The sequence below is a fragment of the Columba livia genome, chromosome 17 (genome assembly GCF_036013475.1).
Source record: "Columba livia isolate bColLiv1 breed racing homer chromosome 17, bColLiv1.pat.W.v2, whole genome shotgun sequence".
Lineage (NCBI taxonomy): Eukaryota > Metazoa > Chordata > Aves > Columbiformes > Columbidae > Columba > Columba livia.
In genome coordinates this window covers 11589486-11605826 of record NC_088618.1, presented here as the reverse complement: position 1 = coordinate 11605826, position 16341 = coordinate 11589486, and the positions used below count along the sequence as shown (strand labels likewise).

Genomic DNA, 16341 nt, shown 5'->3' with positions numbered 1-16341 from the left:
AGTTCCTCGTGGCATCCTGTATTTCTGTGAAGGCAGTAAAAGCTGTCAAAACTACCTGCTCAGCCTTGTCAGCCTTTCCCCTTGCTCAAACAGGATCCTCTGTAATCCGTGCCCTATTTCTGTTGAAGTTTTTCAGGTTAAACAAAGGGTTCGGCTGCTTTGGGGTGGTGAGACAGAAGAGCAGGGACTCCGGTTCAGTGTCCTAAGTCTGGCTTTGATGCCCAAGATCTCATCTTTGCAAGATCCACAGTTTTCTAAGGAAGTTTGGACTGACCACAGAGACCAGTTGTCTTGTTTATAAGCCTGGCTTGGGTCAGAAACGTGCAATGCAGGTTTCAGACTTGCCCAGGAAATATTTCATTAATGCTGTCTACACCAGAGTTTTATGCTTCAAGGACTAGACACAACCTAGTCTACAGCAGTGAGTCTAGGTGCCGTGGTTATTTTCCCTACAACAGTCCACAAGGAATTGTACAGCTTAAATACAAATAAATAGATGGTTTCTATGTAGAAGCTTTTTGTCTTGCATCATAGCAGCCGCAAGGTAGGCGTAAATAAAATTAGGAACTTCAGTTTCTGGAAGGCCTTCCCTTTCAGGTTGGACGGGGCCCTTGGATTGCTTGAACTGAACTCCCTTCAGGTGGTTTATTAGTCGTTTGAATTGTGTAACTTCCATCTGTGAAAGAAGGATTTGAATCTGGGTCGTGACTGAGTTACGGAGGAGGTTGCTTAGATGGGGAAGAAGGAGTAGGAGACTCAGTACAATATTTCTTTCCAAAGGGGTAGATCCTTTGGCTCAGATACTCCAGGATGTGCTTTGTTGCTAGACTGCTGTTTAGCAATAAAATGGTCTTAGTTACTTAACGGGAATTGACTGCTTGGTCACTTCTCCTCCCCCTGCCAGCCCATCCGTCCTCCCCGTCTCCCCTCCCATCCAATACCGACAGCTTTTCCTGATTGACCCCACAAGCTTACGAAAAACCTTTTTACTTAAACGTATATTGACCTCAGTCTTGCTGCCCAGTGAATTATGTCACAGCTGGCAATCTGAAAATCATAAATTAGGCCTCAAACCTGGGGAGCTGTCTCCTAATGACACAGATCTGAGCCTTTGTCGATGAAGTTTGTACCAAGTGCCTTCATGTCTCTGACAGCTTGGGGGGGAATACCCTTTTTATGTCTTTTTTCTATCATCATCCCATAAGCCCTGTGATTTTTTCTTTCCTTTGATTTTTTATTTCTCTTCCCTGTCTTTGCACTGTGTATAAAATTTCATTACTTGCCTTAACCAACCTTCCAAAGGAAAAGGACGCTGTCAGATTTGACATCTTGAATAGTCTTAATTCTTAGGTAGTGTTAATTTTACCAGTCCTCACTTCCTATTTGATTTTGTCTTGATTTTTGTTGTTGTTTTCTGTGCTGTGATTCTTACGATCTGGACAAACACACTGGACAAATGAGAAATTTAATGATACTGGAAGTGTTCCTCTCTTACTTCGTTATGGAAAATAATTCCAACAGATTCCGTTTACGTTCATCATCTTTTGCCCCATGACTTGGGATGTACTTGCTTGTTGTCACTTCTGTGGATGAGGGATGGGGAATAGTCCATGAAATGTGAAGCTCCACCACAAACTAAATCAGCCCTTCTGTCTCAGTACAAGTATTGATCGAGCGGGACTGAGAGAACTCGCTCCATGACATAGTTTGTAAAAGAAAGATCTGCACTGTGCTTGACTTAAATAGTGAAAATGCCATGAGTTTTCATAATTCACTGTTCTTTTTTTGGGGGAAGGGAGGAATATATGGCTCCGTCTTCCTCTTCTAACAGACAAAAGGAAGGCTCGAATATCTGTGCATCTTGCATGGGTGGCAGGTCCAGAAAAGGAGGAATATTCCCTTGCTTTTTCACATCTTAAAATAGGGCTACATAAACAATTTTTCCTTCACACACAGAAAACAAAGCCGGGGTGGGGGGAAAGAGCTTATTTTTTAGTTCTTCCAGAGTTAGTGGAAGTACTACCTTGGTGCCAGACCCATTTCTCATTTGAGATCTTGCAAGCCTGGGTTTCTGTCTGTGGCACATTCCTTCCGTGTGCCACGTGAATTCTTCAGCTCAGGAATGTCTCGAGTTAAGGGTATGTTGCCTCTTTCTCCGTGTCTTGCCTTTACTTTAGAAAATGCAGAAAGATATGTTTGGTGATAGCTGCTGACAGCGCGTAGCCAGACCTGGCAAGGGTGGAATCAGTTTGGGGCCGATGAGCTTTCTTGGCTCAAAATGTCACCAGTGAAGCTGTGAGGGCCCTCGGCTCCTCAAGGGTGTTCGGCGCTACGGATGGAGATCAGGCCCGGAGATAAAAAGGTGATGAAAAGCACTTTCAGAAATACTGACACATAGACAGATAAAAGAAGATGCAGTAATAGTGTGCAGAAATAAATCCTTCTCATTCTGCTTTTGATCTTCCGAGTTTCTTAAATGTAAGAGTTTTCTAAATATAAGTTTCTGAAGTCATTAGTGGGCTTATGTTCTGCGTTTTTAACAGCCTTACAGAATGTTACTAAAAGAAATGGGCGCATGCATTTATTTTGAAGACACTGAATTAGGCACTATCTTTATTTGGATTAAAATGCTCCCCCGCAATGTTTGCAATATAACATTTGTGGTACTGGTATGTGCAGCATTGCCCAGAGAACGAAACTGCCTGGAAATTCCCTCATCTGCTTTTGTTACTGGAGAGAATGTAAAAGCAAATGACTTAAAAGTTGGCCTGTTTGGAGAAAACTTAGTAGATTATGGATTTTATTTCTCTTTTATTAGCGTAAATTGCAGGCACGGGTAATGAAATTTGTGATTTTTATGCAAGATTTTAAAGCAGATTGTGTCCCTTCAAAGAAAATACGAGCTCATAAATGCTGCGAGATGAGAGGTGCTGAGGCCCGATGTGGCGATGGCCCAAGGTTTATGGCATTCCTCAAGACATGCAACATGAGATGTTCGGTGACCTGGCTTTTGTGAAGATCAAAAGGCTGGAAACTGTTGAGAATAAGATTTTCACGTCATCCAGGGGGTGACAACAAGTTGTCAAAGGGGAGGAGGCTCTTTGAAGTGTGGAGATAAGGACCTTTCCATCCTTCAGTCACGTATGAAGGCCATTTCCAGGGGAGCAGGAACGTGTCGGTCCCTTGGACTCGCTGGGCCGAGGTCATTCCCAGGAACGGGGCTGGTTCGGGTAAAGACCTGGCAGTATCAGCCAAAGTGTAGAACAGGACCAAAACCGAACGTTTGAAGAGGATTGAAAGGACGGGGAAAATTTTTAAATTAATGTAATGGGGGAGGTGGGAATTTTATTTACATGTGTTAATATCTCCCTGTACTCCAGGACCAACCAGCCTGAGTCAAGCAAAGCACCTATGGTAGGGAGAGGGAATAACAACTCTACTCCTACACGTGTTATCTCAGCATTGTATCTGAGTGTGGAGGAGCTTTGGGAATGCTCCTAAAGAGCTGCTGGGTGGGAAAAGGGTGAAAAGAGACAGAAAATCACCTCACGTCTCTGCTTGCTGTCCAAGAAGTGGTGTGGGGACACAAGGGAGGGTGTCCCCTGCAGGCCAGGGTAGGAAATAGCTGTGGAAGCAGCATTTTGGGGAGAAGCTCGTGGTAAAGGCAGGGCAGCCGCACAGCATCGCTTCTGACGCTGTCCCAGAGCTCCCTGTCTGGCACTAACACTTACACGGTTTTTCATTCCCTTCTCAGATGCCTCACACTGGTTGGCATCGGCAGCCAGATTATCACGATGCCTTGAGAAAGTCCTTCTGCGCAGTATTTTTCGTGTAAGCAAAAGCTGTTAGCACTGAAAATCTTCCCAAAAAAGGATTCTCCTGAGCTGGTAGGAATAATTTTGGGTCACATTTATAGAAGTTGAAATGGCATCTAGATAAGATAAGTATTCTTTGCGTTTTGTCATCTTCGTGTTGATGAACTAAGCGTACACTTACTTTCAGTCTCATGACTGTTTAAGAGAAAACAGCTAAACGAGATAGAATAAGAATAAAGTTTCGTGGCAGATGCTGTCTGATATACATGTATTTTCTCTATAATAAGCTCAGTCTCTTGGCTGGCAATAAAACAGTCGTTGTCCTTAGCCCACACCTTGAAAGCCAAAGGTGAAAACAGCCTGGTAGGAATCACATGGCTCTATACTCCACATCCAACCATTGAATTTCCTCACACCAACATCATTTTCATAAGATCTTGTGTATAGTTGTGTATAAGACATTTCCAACATATTTCAGTGGGCTCACAATGAAACTGTGGAGGGAATATTGAGATTTTGGGGGTTCTTTCCTAAAGCAAAACTTAACGAAACTACAAAATTATGTATGAAATGGACCTTCTGTTCTTTTCCTTATCCCAACACTGCTGTTACACACACAGGCTGAGCCATGCATGGTTTACAAATATCGCAGAATTCGTATTGCAGAAGGAGCTGCCTGTTTCTCTCAGCAAGGTTTTATTTTTATTTACTACTGACTATTCAGGTTTCCTTTGTCGTCCTTCTTAAAGCAACAATTTCCCAAATACCAGAGCAGAGAGAATGATGGTGTCATCTTTCCACTCACCAGCGTAATCAATAGGATGGTTGACCGGCCCACAGGTCGGATTCAGCAAGGAAATTACTGTGTCCCCATATCCTTCTAATTGTAGGTTTTAAAACCAAAGCATGGAGACGCACATAGATTATGACATTGTCATTTGATCTGGAGTCAGTCCAGTGTGACCCGTGAGCAGGAACAAGGCTGAGCCCTGGTAACCACCACATGATTCCTGCTGTTTGCAGGGCATCTGCTCTGCCTGCCCTTGCCGTACCTTTGTCCGCTCTGGAGAAGATCCTGGGTGAGCGGTGGTTATATTATGGGCTGGCACATTGGAGGGTGAGCCATTCGGCTGTCAGCGTGCTCCCACAAGAAAAGCATCTGTGGAAAAACCTTGCTCTGGGCTTTGAAACCTGAACTGCGGCCAATTCCAGCTGAGGGATGTGACGATCGCCTTTTGCTGTGAGGTTGCCATCTGAACAATGACACTGTTGTGCGGTTTGAAAAGACAACAAGCAATGAAAAGGAGAAGTGCCTGTCATATACGTGACTGGGTAGATATCAGTTAGAAATCAACCCAAGCCCTCAACTTTTCCTTAGATGGTGCACCTCAAAATCCACATTTAGAGTTGTTTTAAGGGGGACACATATGCATCCCAACTTATCTATTTTTACAGTCTTTGTTTTGCTAGGCCATCTGGGCATGCTTCTGCTCCTTCGAAAGCTACACCTTGTTAAATAGTCCTGGGAACTCAAAAGGAATGTCACAGGAGGGGAAGAGGGGAAGAGACATTTCTAAAAGATGCCTTTTCCTTAATAAAATAATAGTCTAAGACAAGATCACAGCTTGTAACAGCCAGTGACATCCTACTGCTTATATTTATTGCAAAATACTTCTTCTCAGGGCTGTGCTTCACAACCCAGACTCCAGCTGCATCGTACATGTGCAGCACAGCTCTTCGAAAGTCAAACGGGCCATGGCACAGGCATGAGTAATTTTCTGTATTCATCCAAATTACAACATCTCATCTTTTGTTCTCAATTTGTTGGGACAAACAGCTCCTCTCTTCTTATTTGCCATTCCTATAGGAAGTCATTGCACTGGGTCTGAGCTAGATCATTCTGTGAAATGCTTGAATAAGCAGGACAGTGAATGGTGAGGGGAGGAGATGGAGAGACTTGTAGCAGATGGGGAGCTGAGGCCTGAAAACTGGACAATTTGCCCTAAGTCTGAAAAAGCTGCGACACAACAGCAACTCAGCTCTTCTCTGTTCAAGACAGAAACACCGATTTTGGCCATTATTTTCTGTCACAGATTAAATACCTGGCCTGAAGACTAACTGAGAAATGATTGGTTTAAAGATCAATAGTATTTATGGAAGAAATGCTGCTGTTCTTGGTTTTGTTCCTACCTAGTCATATTGCAGGGTGAGGACTTCTGGTTTCCCACCCAGGAACTTCAGGGCACTTCGGAAAGAGAATCAGTTTGGTTAGAAAAGACCTTTAAGATCATTGAGTCCAACCGTTAACCTGGCACTGTCAAGTCCACATCTCAGATTTACCATTTTTGAGGTTTTTGCTTGGACTCTTCATGCAGGTCCAACCACAGGTACTGCTCCAAGAAGCTGAAATCCCAGGAGAGTGTCCGAAGCATTGAAATCCCTTGGGGAGAAAACCATAGACTGGACAAAGAGGGCATATCGAGGTGTGCCAAAGACAGATAAACCTCCAACAGGATTAGACAGTTATCCAAAATGTTGGTTACAGATTTAGAGTAACCCTGGCTTTTGGGCACCCCACCTGAGGTGCATTAAGACTGATATTTAGGATTCCCATGGGAGCTGGGTCTCTAAGGCTTTTTTGGGTCTGGATGTTGTGAAACTTGTGGCGTTGTAGTGGGCCTGTATTGTCATCTTGTCCTGTGAAAAACAAGTTGACTAGCAAACTTCAGGAAGATAAAACCCAATGGTCCTTTGAATTTATCTAAGTAATGGGCCTTACATGGAGAGTAAGAAAATCCACAGCTACGTTTGTGTTCTTACAAGGAATAGAAATCCTTTAAATCAGGGGACAGTGAAGTATAAATAGTGGAGATGGCTGGGTTACTTAGAGCCAGGTGAAACCAAACCTACCAGCAAGGGGTTACGTATATTTCCCTGTGAACGCCCACTTTGGGTGAAGCGAACCAGCACCCTGGTTGGGGTGACAGCTTGGTACAACCTGTTCGTGACCAGAAGGTAGAAATAGAGCAAAAGTATTAGTTCATGTTTTCCCAAAAGAATAAGAAAGCATTCAGATAAACAAATGCGTAACCCCAGACGTGAAGACACCAGCTTCTCTTCTTCACTCTGCTGTCCATTCGTTGTATGGATATGGTGAGTCTATTACAGGCTACAGATATTTTCATCTGTCCAGCACTGCAGTGTTGTAAGAAGCAATACAAATGCTATTTGCTATTTACTAGTAGAGTGTGGAGTGGAAAAGCTGGTGTTGCAAGATGAAGCATCCCTGTCAAGGCTACAGCCCGTTCCAAGAGGCTGTCCGTACCCATTTCCCTTGAGTTAGGAGTATGCTATTGCAATTCTTCATGAGATCTTTCTTACCCAAGCTACAAACCTCGTAACATCTTTCATTCCCTTTGTCCAGACTAAGAGCAGATGTTGGGAGAGGGTCCAGGCCTGTGTATTACACTTAGGAGAGGCCACATGTCTAAATCCTATTCTTTCTACAGCTGTAATACATAGTGTATGCACCTTATTATCAGAGAGAGATCCAGAATACAGGGCAGAGTATAGGGGAACCAGAATAATGGGAGATTTCTCACTGTTCAGAAAAGAATTCTATGAGAAAAGCCAGATTTGGGAGGAAGGGGACAGGGCTGAGGAAGGAGGAAACACTTTAAGTACAAAAATGCCTGAAGGGAATAGAGAAGTGAGAGGTTTCGAGGCTATATGAGCTAGTGTCACATGGAAGGATAAGAGAGCCTTGATTTAGGCTAGAGACGAGCCAGCAGGCAAGGAATTTGCTCCAGACAGAGAGTCCTTCATAGATCCTGCATGCTACTACAGCTAACAATCGTGTCAATAGGGTTTAAAAGGTGCTTCAGAGGAATTGGGAAGCAGAGACAAATAAAGTGGGTGGTTGAGGGAGGAATGGAAAGTCCGGTGGTTACTGAGTGAGGCTTGAGTGTGATGAAAATCCTGGCCGTGCTCCAGTACAACATTTCCTATCACATTAATTATATTGCAACAGGCTCCAGGGCTTTCTGTGATACAGACATCGGAGGTGGGGGTTACAAGATAAGCTCGCTGTGTCGTCTCCAAGCCTTCCACAAGGTTGCCTTCAAAGATGAAGCCTGAGACTCCTTGGTGCTCTTCCCGTTGTGCACATGGGCAGAAAGCAAACGATTTGTGGGGAACAAGGAATAATCAGCTCTTGGAAATGTCATGGTTCTCTCAAAAATTAACTCCGTTCCCTGTGCTTTTGTTAAAATACATATGCTCTTGGATGGCATTTTTATGACGCTAAAAGGTATTATTTGAAAAGTGTTTCTTTCCTTGAAAATATGGTTACCTAAACCTAGATGAAGATACGGGGAACACTGTGATACTGTCACTGTTGTGGGCAAGTATCTCATTAAATGTTATCTGTTCAAACCAGCAGGAATGGCAGCTGCTCCTGCCACCCAAAACCTAAAGTGAACGGATGGCAGCACCCATCCCATTGATTGCTTAGCCCTGATTTGGGTTAAACCCCAGGTGCCTCCTGTGTTTTCTTCATCTGTCCTGGCCAAAAGGATTGGCCTGAAATTCCTTCCAGGGACTGTCACCAGCTGCCTCCTCTTTTCTTGTGGACCTTGTTTTCCTTGTTGGGTAGTGATATCAGCTGGTCTGAGGGATGCTGGTGTAAATGGGAGTAGTAGCCTTCACTCTGCTTTTACAGTGGAGCATTTACTCTTCTCGTCCAAGCCGTGGGAAGGGGACTAAGGTGAAGACTCTCTCTTTTTCCCCTCCAACCAAGAAATTTTCCCTTCTAGCCAGGTGCACCGAATGGCAAATGCCCTCGCAACCATGGAAGGACAGAAAAACAGCGTGAAAAAAGTGTGGGCAGGGAAAGAGGAGTAGCAGCAGGTCTAATACCATCTTGAACAGCAGTGAAACAAAACCAAAAGCCAGACAATATTGACAGAAAGAAAAGAGGGAGGAGCTGTGCCGGATTGGTTGTGTAGCAGAGAAGAAGAGTCTGATGTGGTGGTTTCCACTCCTGGCTGTGACACAGTTGGTTTCTGTCACCTGGATATGAGGTAAATGGGGTGGAGTGTCCCCAAATAATGCCTGAGTAACCTCACTGGTTTTCTGTAATGGAGGAAGATAGGAGTGTAACAACCACCCTGCTCTGGAAAAGGGTGTCGTTCAACGTAAGCCAGGCTTGCCTCAGACCGAGGATGGGAAGCCTGTAAGACCTGGTTTTTACTGAGACAGTTGGGGTAGGAATGAGGCTGAGTTTTAAGCCTTTATCACTGAAGTGTGGAGGTGGAAGTTGAGGAGGACAGAAAACCACTGGAGCCCTGTTCATTGTGACCACATCACTATTGTTCTCCTTTGTGCTCGAGGCAAAGACTAAAGCTTTGTGCTGGCCAAAGAACTCCTTGAATCAGGAAATAGTCTTTGGGGGCTGATTCCAGACAGTTTTTATTCGAACCAAAGGCATATAGAAGGGATGAGAATTGGCTCCATTCTGGAGTACCCACCTGCCCCTCTCAGCTTTGTGGCACGTTGGTTGTAAAGATATGGAACATCCTCTACTTCTGCCTCCTTTAGAATGGCCAAAGCAGAGTTAAGCCTTCGTGTCCTTCTTTCCCCCCCCAAAAAAGTGCATTGTGGGATTCTCTTCGCCGCCGCTCCCTCCTCTCTCCATTGCTGTGTGTTTGAAATGATATCTATTTCTCTTTGTGACAGCACACCGTGACTGCTGCCTTGACGTTCTCCCTAGCTGACATCCCGACCGGTATGACACTGATGCCTTTGGGCAGAAATCAGAGCCGGTTTGCTCCATGGCTCCGTGCAGCCGCGCTGCCTGTAGCGCCTCGGAGAGCCCCCCGTGCCCCGCTGGGGAAATGGAGCGAGCGTGTGGGCCCCAAATGAACTCCCAGAAGAGAGCAGGCAATATCCACAGTGGTACCCGCTTTCAGTTTTAAGTGTTCACATCAACACATTATTTTCCTTCTTTATTCACTTCTCTCTCCCCTCGTTGCGAGAGGGTTGCTTTCCCGTTTCTCCCCCGGTTGCAGAGTCCTTGGGGATCTGGGCTTCCGCGAGCTGGAAAAGGAGCGCGCAAGCGTCTGATCAGCCCTTATTAGTGTTGAGAAAGATCTAATAGTTCTTGGCTTCTGGGACCATTACCTGTCATTTACTTTTATTAAGTCAGTGATGAGAAAGTTGAAAATTAAAGGCTTTGTAAATTGGATTCCAGTTTGAAAGGAGGCACCTACCAGGCAGTGAGGGCTGAAGCTTGCAGATGGGCCACTGGGAACAATACCAGATTTGAGCATTTATCTTCAGCTGAACTGACAAAAGTCCTGTGCCGAGGCGTGGAGGGGAGATAGTTTGTGGCAAAGCCTCAGGGTATCCAGAAATCTTCAGCTTTGTGAACCATATAATCCTTCCTTTGCCAGGCATTCAGACCTAGAGCTACTGTTGAAGAGGAAGGGTGGTCTTCTGGTTGAGTCGTTGCCCAGTGCTGGGAGGGCTGATGCAGCTGAAATGACACCAGGCGAGTCATTTCATCTCCTTGTGGTTCATTTCCTGATTTATAAGGAGGGAGAGCTGGTGTTGGTATTGATTTTATTTTTCTTCCTTACCTGTTGCCTGTTGTAGGTAGTCAGATCTTTGGAACAGGTCCTGTCTTTGACTCTCACCCTTACACCAGAAGCTCCAACTTCTTTGAGTCTTCAAAGCAAAACCAAAGATTTTTATTAAGTCCATAATGGCAAGCAAGCAAAATGGATGAGCCACTTAGTGAAGAGAAACCTCTCGTTTTAGGGGTTGAGAGATTGTAGTATTCTCTGCTTTTGAGACTTATTTTTGAATTAACCATCCAAACACACTTGCAAATGAAATACCCCACTTGTAGTAAAACAATCCAGCGAACTAATTATGGTGTGACAAGGGAAGCTTAGGGGCCAATCACAACCACGAGCTGCTGTCACTTCTGTTTTCTCTGTTGAATAAAAGTCTCATGGTGACATTGCTCTGATGAGAAGCAGCATGAACTAGTGGTTGTAAGTATAGTCTGGGAAGCAAAATTCTTGGTTACTGTGTCTCAATTTGTCTTTGATTTGAATGACGTGGGAGAGGTGACCTGAGGTCAGAATTTTAAGGATGACTCCGGCCCATTCTCGCGTTGTTAAATACACAAGTTGTGCTTATGTGGCTTTACATGAAGATTTAAGGTTCACACTTTGTCTCTGAAAGGCAGAGTACAGTAATCCACCAAAGCATAGGGCTTTTCCAGTTGATAATAGATTGTGAAATTGTTTATCTCCCGAAGGCAGAATGTACAAGGATGAAGCAGAGATTCCCTTTAAAATAGTGGTTTCTTGGAAAAGTTTACCTCAGGTTCTCCCCACGTAGCTTGGCATTTTTCATCTTGCTTTGCCATTTTTCTCTGGGTTTAACAGAGGTAAGATTTGTAAACCTTTCAGGCTGGAAAGGATGTTCTCTGGCCAACACTGATATAGCCAAGCATCAGATATGAAGCCTCACTTTAAGGGAGGTCCTGTGTTTAAAGAACCGGGACCAAGAGCAGAGTCTCGCATCATAAAAACTCACAGTGAAAGACGAGTCTTTCACCTTCCTTCCCCAGAGAACTTCAGACCACCAGGCAGGAGGTAGACACGTGTACCCAGAGGAAACCGAGACACAAGGGATGGGTAAGTGAGGGCGATACTTGTGCAGTGTTGCAACTTTGGACCCAGAATTCCTGCAAAGTGAGACTCAGCATGTGTTAACTCCACCCATTCTTCCCATCTCTCCATAGGCACAGCAATTCCTTGACTTAAGCTAATTACCACCTTCCCTTGAAGGAGGAGTGATGCCTCTCCCAAGTTCCCCTGCTTGCATCGTGAGAGAACTGATCTATGAGCTATTCAGTGGTTACTTACATCATTCTTGTGTTTCCAGCCATGCAACTTGACCGCAAGGCTTTCAGAAGGTAATCTGGGGAGATTTTATCAAATGTAAAATGTTCCTAGACATTACTGGAGCCATGATGTAATGAACCAAGGTTTTGTTCTTTAAATTCCACTTTGCTTCATAACCACAGGCCCCAAAAAATTCTTCCGCAGAAGCTGAGGACTTTGAAGAAGGAGGCTGAGATCTTGTGCTGGGCTCAGCCGTTCTGTGCTATGGGGCTGGGAGAAAGGGTTTCCCGCTAAGTCGTGTGTCGCTGGCTTGGTGAGGTCTGGGCTGAACCTCTGGTGTGGACAACAGCCTTTTCACAACAACGACTCTCGTTTCCGCTGCTGTGATGGGAGATGTTGCCAAAGGAAAGAGCAACATAACCGGGCCTGCATCGCACCTCGCTGCTCCAAGTTTGCTGTGTGTTTAGAGCTTTGGTATGTATTCTAATTTTGGCTATTTCTGTTTTTGTAAAGGCAATTTCAGCCCAAAGTCTTGCCCCCCCAAAAAACCCAAAAACGTCCCCTCATGTAACACTGCTTTCTTAGTATCATCTGTGTTGGAGCTGAGCACCTAGTATGCAATATCTCAGTGCTTTGAAAGACCTTCAAAACCCTTTTTAGAGGAACATTGATTCCTGAGTCTTCCTGGCATATTTATATCTGCCAGACCAGGATGAGACTGTCCATGCTTTGATGCTTTGGATTTCAGTACCTGTTGAAATCCCCTGAACAAATGGTGCTATTAATTAAGGGCCTGGCTTTGATGAATGATGCATAGGGGACGACATTTCATTTTGTCCAGGGGGAGGTAAGTGGGATGGGGCGTTTCTGAGTGTTCGGTGATGCAGGAGAGGTCCTGGGTGTTGCCTGATCAAGGGGAAGTTGCTTCCTCTCTCTAAAGCGCTGTAAAGTCAGTGTCAAGTCACCATGGCATCTGGGTTATGTCACCTCCTGATGGGGCCACCTCTTTATATGTCAGATTTGTTCAGACAGAAACCAATTCAGCCCTTTACCTAAAAAGCCTTTAGAATTACTCTAAGAGTTGCAGATAACTTTGTCCTAAATGGCTTCTACCTGCCTGCCCTGGGCCATTTTAGCACCAGAGAAGTGAGTTTGGGGTTCAGATTCTTATTCAGATGAGGCAAGGCCAGGGGATGTTCTTAGGGAGGACCCCAGGATCTTACGGCCATTTGTTTCCCCACATCCTTTTGAAACTCCCAAATTGGTGAACAGGGGTCTTACAAAAGCTGTTTATATGACAAGGTTATGAGAAAGGCTTGTTGGTAGAAAAAAAAGCTTCTGCAAAGCTTTGATTCAGTAGCTAGCCAACTTAATTTCTTATTTGCGTGTATCATTATGTTTAGATGCTGGGAGGTCATGTTTATGCCAAAAAGTTGAATTAATTTTTGGGGCACCTGAAACTTGTGTTCTGTACAGACAACACTACTTGTCATTTCAGTTGAATTAATTACAGCATCTAGCTGGTTTTCACCAAGGGGCTTCTGGACAGGGTAATGTAGTGTTAGAAGAGCTTTCTGTGGGACAGGAGGACTGCTCTGGGTAGGAGGTTTGTGAGATACCAGCTGATGTGACTGGCGGAAAACCAGACCATTCAAAAGGGAGGGGAGGAGACGGAAAGTGAGAAGACGGTGCCATTGACACTAAGGATAATAGCAGCAGAGTATTCACTCCTTTTGAAGCACCCAAAATGACAAGGAACAAATTAGAGGACTTGATGTTCTCTTGTGGCCAAGAGAAGTCTTAGCGAAGACAGAAGGTATGATTTGTTTTAACTGAGTTTGGGTGTTTGCATTGTAGATGTTTGTACATGATTTAGTCATCTATATTCCAGTTCAGTGATTCACCTCAGGATAATCTGAATCACGCCTTGGAAATTTCTACTTCTTCTTTTTGAATGTAAAGATTTCCTAATGATGCTGGCTCAGGTGAAGAAATCTATACTGCACCCAAGTGCCTTTGTCAGGATTAGACCCAAAGTGTCTGGGAAGGAGAGTAAGTGTCAGGATTTGAGTGAGAGACACCCCACTGCAGTAAGGGGGCAAAAGCTTGTTCAACAGATATGGAGGTACAGGGAAGAAATAAGTTGCGGGAAGACAGGTAGATCTGCTGAAGAATCAAAGGTGTGTTTGGGCAAGTAGAAGTTTGACAGTGAAGGTCAAGTGAACAGGGTTTTCATATCTATTCTAGTTTAGAACAAGCACCTGGCCATTCAAAACTAGAAAAACGAGTTCAATTATCCCAGAATAGACCAGTGCTGGTGGCATGTGGCTGTGAGATGGGAAACCAGAACTCACTTCTCTCTTTTGTTCGTATAATGGACTAGAACCAGAGTCTGCCACGTTGGGTCTGAGTGTAGCAGCTCAGATGCAGTGGGTGCCTGGGAAGAGCTTTTGTAGCTTGTCTTCCTGGAAACATTCCGTTTTATATACATGTTTAATTACTTGTAAGTAGTGTGAAACTCTGGGTACCCCACATTACACATGGTAACCCTAAAAATGAGACGTGGAGTGACAGGAGAAATCCCATGCAGATCCTGAGAACATACTCTTTTTTAAATTCTCGTATTCTTTTTGTGAGAAATTTTGGGTTTAATGTAATTGACATTTCCCAATGAAATGACACTGAACAGCTCTCATAAGGAGGCTCTGGAGTCAGGAGGGCCAGAAGAACCCTTCAGGTAATAAGTACAAAGCAACTAAAAGGAAGTAAGTTGTGACAAGAGTGGCTAATAGATTGCAGAAGTCATTGCCGAGGACTACAGTGGTCAAAGAACATCTGGACGTGTAAATGGCAGGTGGCTCCGTTGATGGCTACACTAGCCACCTGATGGAGGAAGCCTTTAAGCACATTACTAAAATGACAGCCAGGTATAACAGGGAAAGGTCAGTCATAGGAGAACCTGGGTTTTCTATCCTCCCTTAGGCAGTCTGTCCATGCCTTCTGCTAGAGATCAGGTACTGAGCTGGATTGATTTTTGGTCTGACACAGAATGGCATTTCTTGTTGTCAGTACTTCTGCATCCGCTTGCCTTTGTGACAGGACTGGAAGGTGACGCTGGGTTTGGGTCAGTCAGTCTGGTGTGTTTGCTGCTTTTGTGTCCTGTCTGCATACGGTGACATGGAGAAGTCTGTGATGTGACTACATATTAGTGCTCAGGCACCGTTTCTACGCACATGTAGGATTAAGAGAATATTACCCTTGTGCCTTGTTTTTCACAGGACGTGTAATGGCCCAAACAAGTGGTCTTGCTTTTGTTAGTGCTTGTTAGAGCAGGGCATAAACATGGTTTAGCGCTAGATACAGGTTATGGTTGGACTCGATAATCTTGAGGGTCTCTCCCAACCTAAATGACTATATGAAACTCCAGAAGAGTGTTTTCCCTGTAGACTACGAAGCTGAGAATTAAAGACAAGTGCGAACCCTCTTGCAGCCCCCCCGTCATTTGGGCATCATCGTGCCACATGTCAGTACAAACTGCTGCGACATCTGGGATGGGTTCATGCGAGTCCATGGGGTTGGGATCATTTTGTGTGGGAAATCCCTCAGTGCTCTGCTCCTGTCACTGACAGGCAGCTCATGGCTCCGCATGACAAAATAGAGACAGACCCTTTGCAGAGAGTAACGGAGGAGCATGCTCTGATTGTCATCCAAAATTGGTCTCACAATAACATCATCTGACTAGTTTAGCCCTCCAGATGGGGCAGGCGCTTAGATCTAGCACAGAGATCTGATGCATAAACATCTAGAAAGCTTTATTTTGTTAGTTCAAGGCAAAACCTGCTCCCATCCTCCTCAATTTTACATGTGTTTCATTCCAGTGATCCAGTCTCTGCGTGGCATTAACCATCACCACACTTGAATCTTCCCAGCCGAGGATGTTTTGTAACCTTCAGCAGAAAGGTGCCTGACTTAGGTGAGCACACACCTGCAGCCTCGGCCTGAGCGAGGCATTTAAACTTACTCTTGGCTAAAACTGGGCCTAAGCGTGGGTGAAACTTGGCACTGAGGGGGTACATGAAGTGAATGCCCTGTGAAAAACATTTAAAATGCAGGCAGGGTATAAACTTGGAGCCAGTGTTTACTACATTTTTATGTGGTTCTAGGGCAGCTGTCTGACCTCCTCACCTAATTTGCAAATAATCTTGTCAGGACAAATTAGTCCATGCTGAGCCTGTGCTGTTGAGACTAGATGGTTATCAGGACCTGCACTAGTGAATTTTAAGGTAGTTCTGGTATCCCTACAGTATAATGGAATTACAGTGGAAGTGACTGCAGTGCAGAGATACACTTTTGTATTAAACAAAGCATATATACAAAAAACCTCTTCTACAGAAACCTGGAATTAATGGTTTTCCTATCTGGTTTCTTTCAGGCCATTTTTGCTGCAGGAGTCTTGAAAATAAAGATTTGAGCTACAATTGAAACTGCAGCTTTGAACACTGTGAATTGCTTAATTCATCTTAATTGAGGTGTTCACTCTGAACCCGAAAAGCTTTTAGTTGAGATTTAGCCTGTGGTTTGATATTACAAATTGCTCGGTGGTAACA

General features: G+C 44.5%; 1 long non-coding RNA gene across 4 annotated transcripts in view; it reads left to right on the top strand.

Moving 5' to 3' along the window:
* The window catches only part of LOC110359147 (uncharacterized), a 55201-nt gene that overhangs the window by 36742 nt on the left and 2118 nt on the right, over window positions 1–16341 (top strand). For 2 of the 4 annotated variants that reach the window (XR_010466813.1, XR_010466815.1), the window contains exons 6-8: window positions 11458–11524; window positions 11632–12208; window positions 15613–15707. This is a non-coding gene — a long non-coding RNA (uncharacterized LOC110359147). The remainder of the gene's footprint in view (window positions 1–11457; window positions 11525–11631; window positions 12209–15612; window positions 15708–16341) is intronic. The other 2 variants (XR_002414089.2, XR_010466814.1) reach the window with 2 other exon arrangements.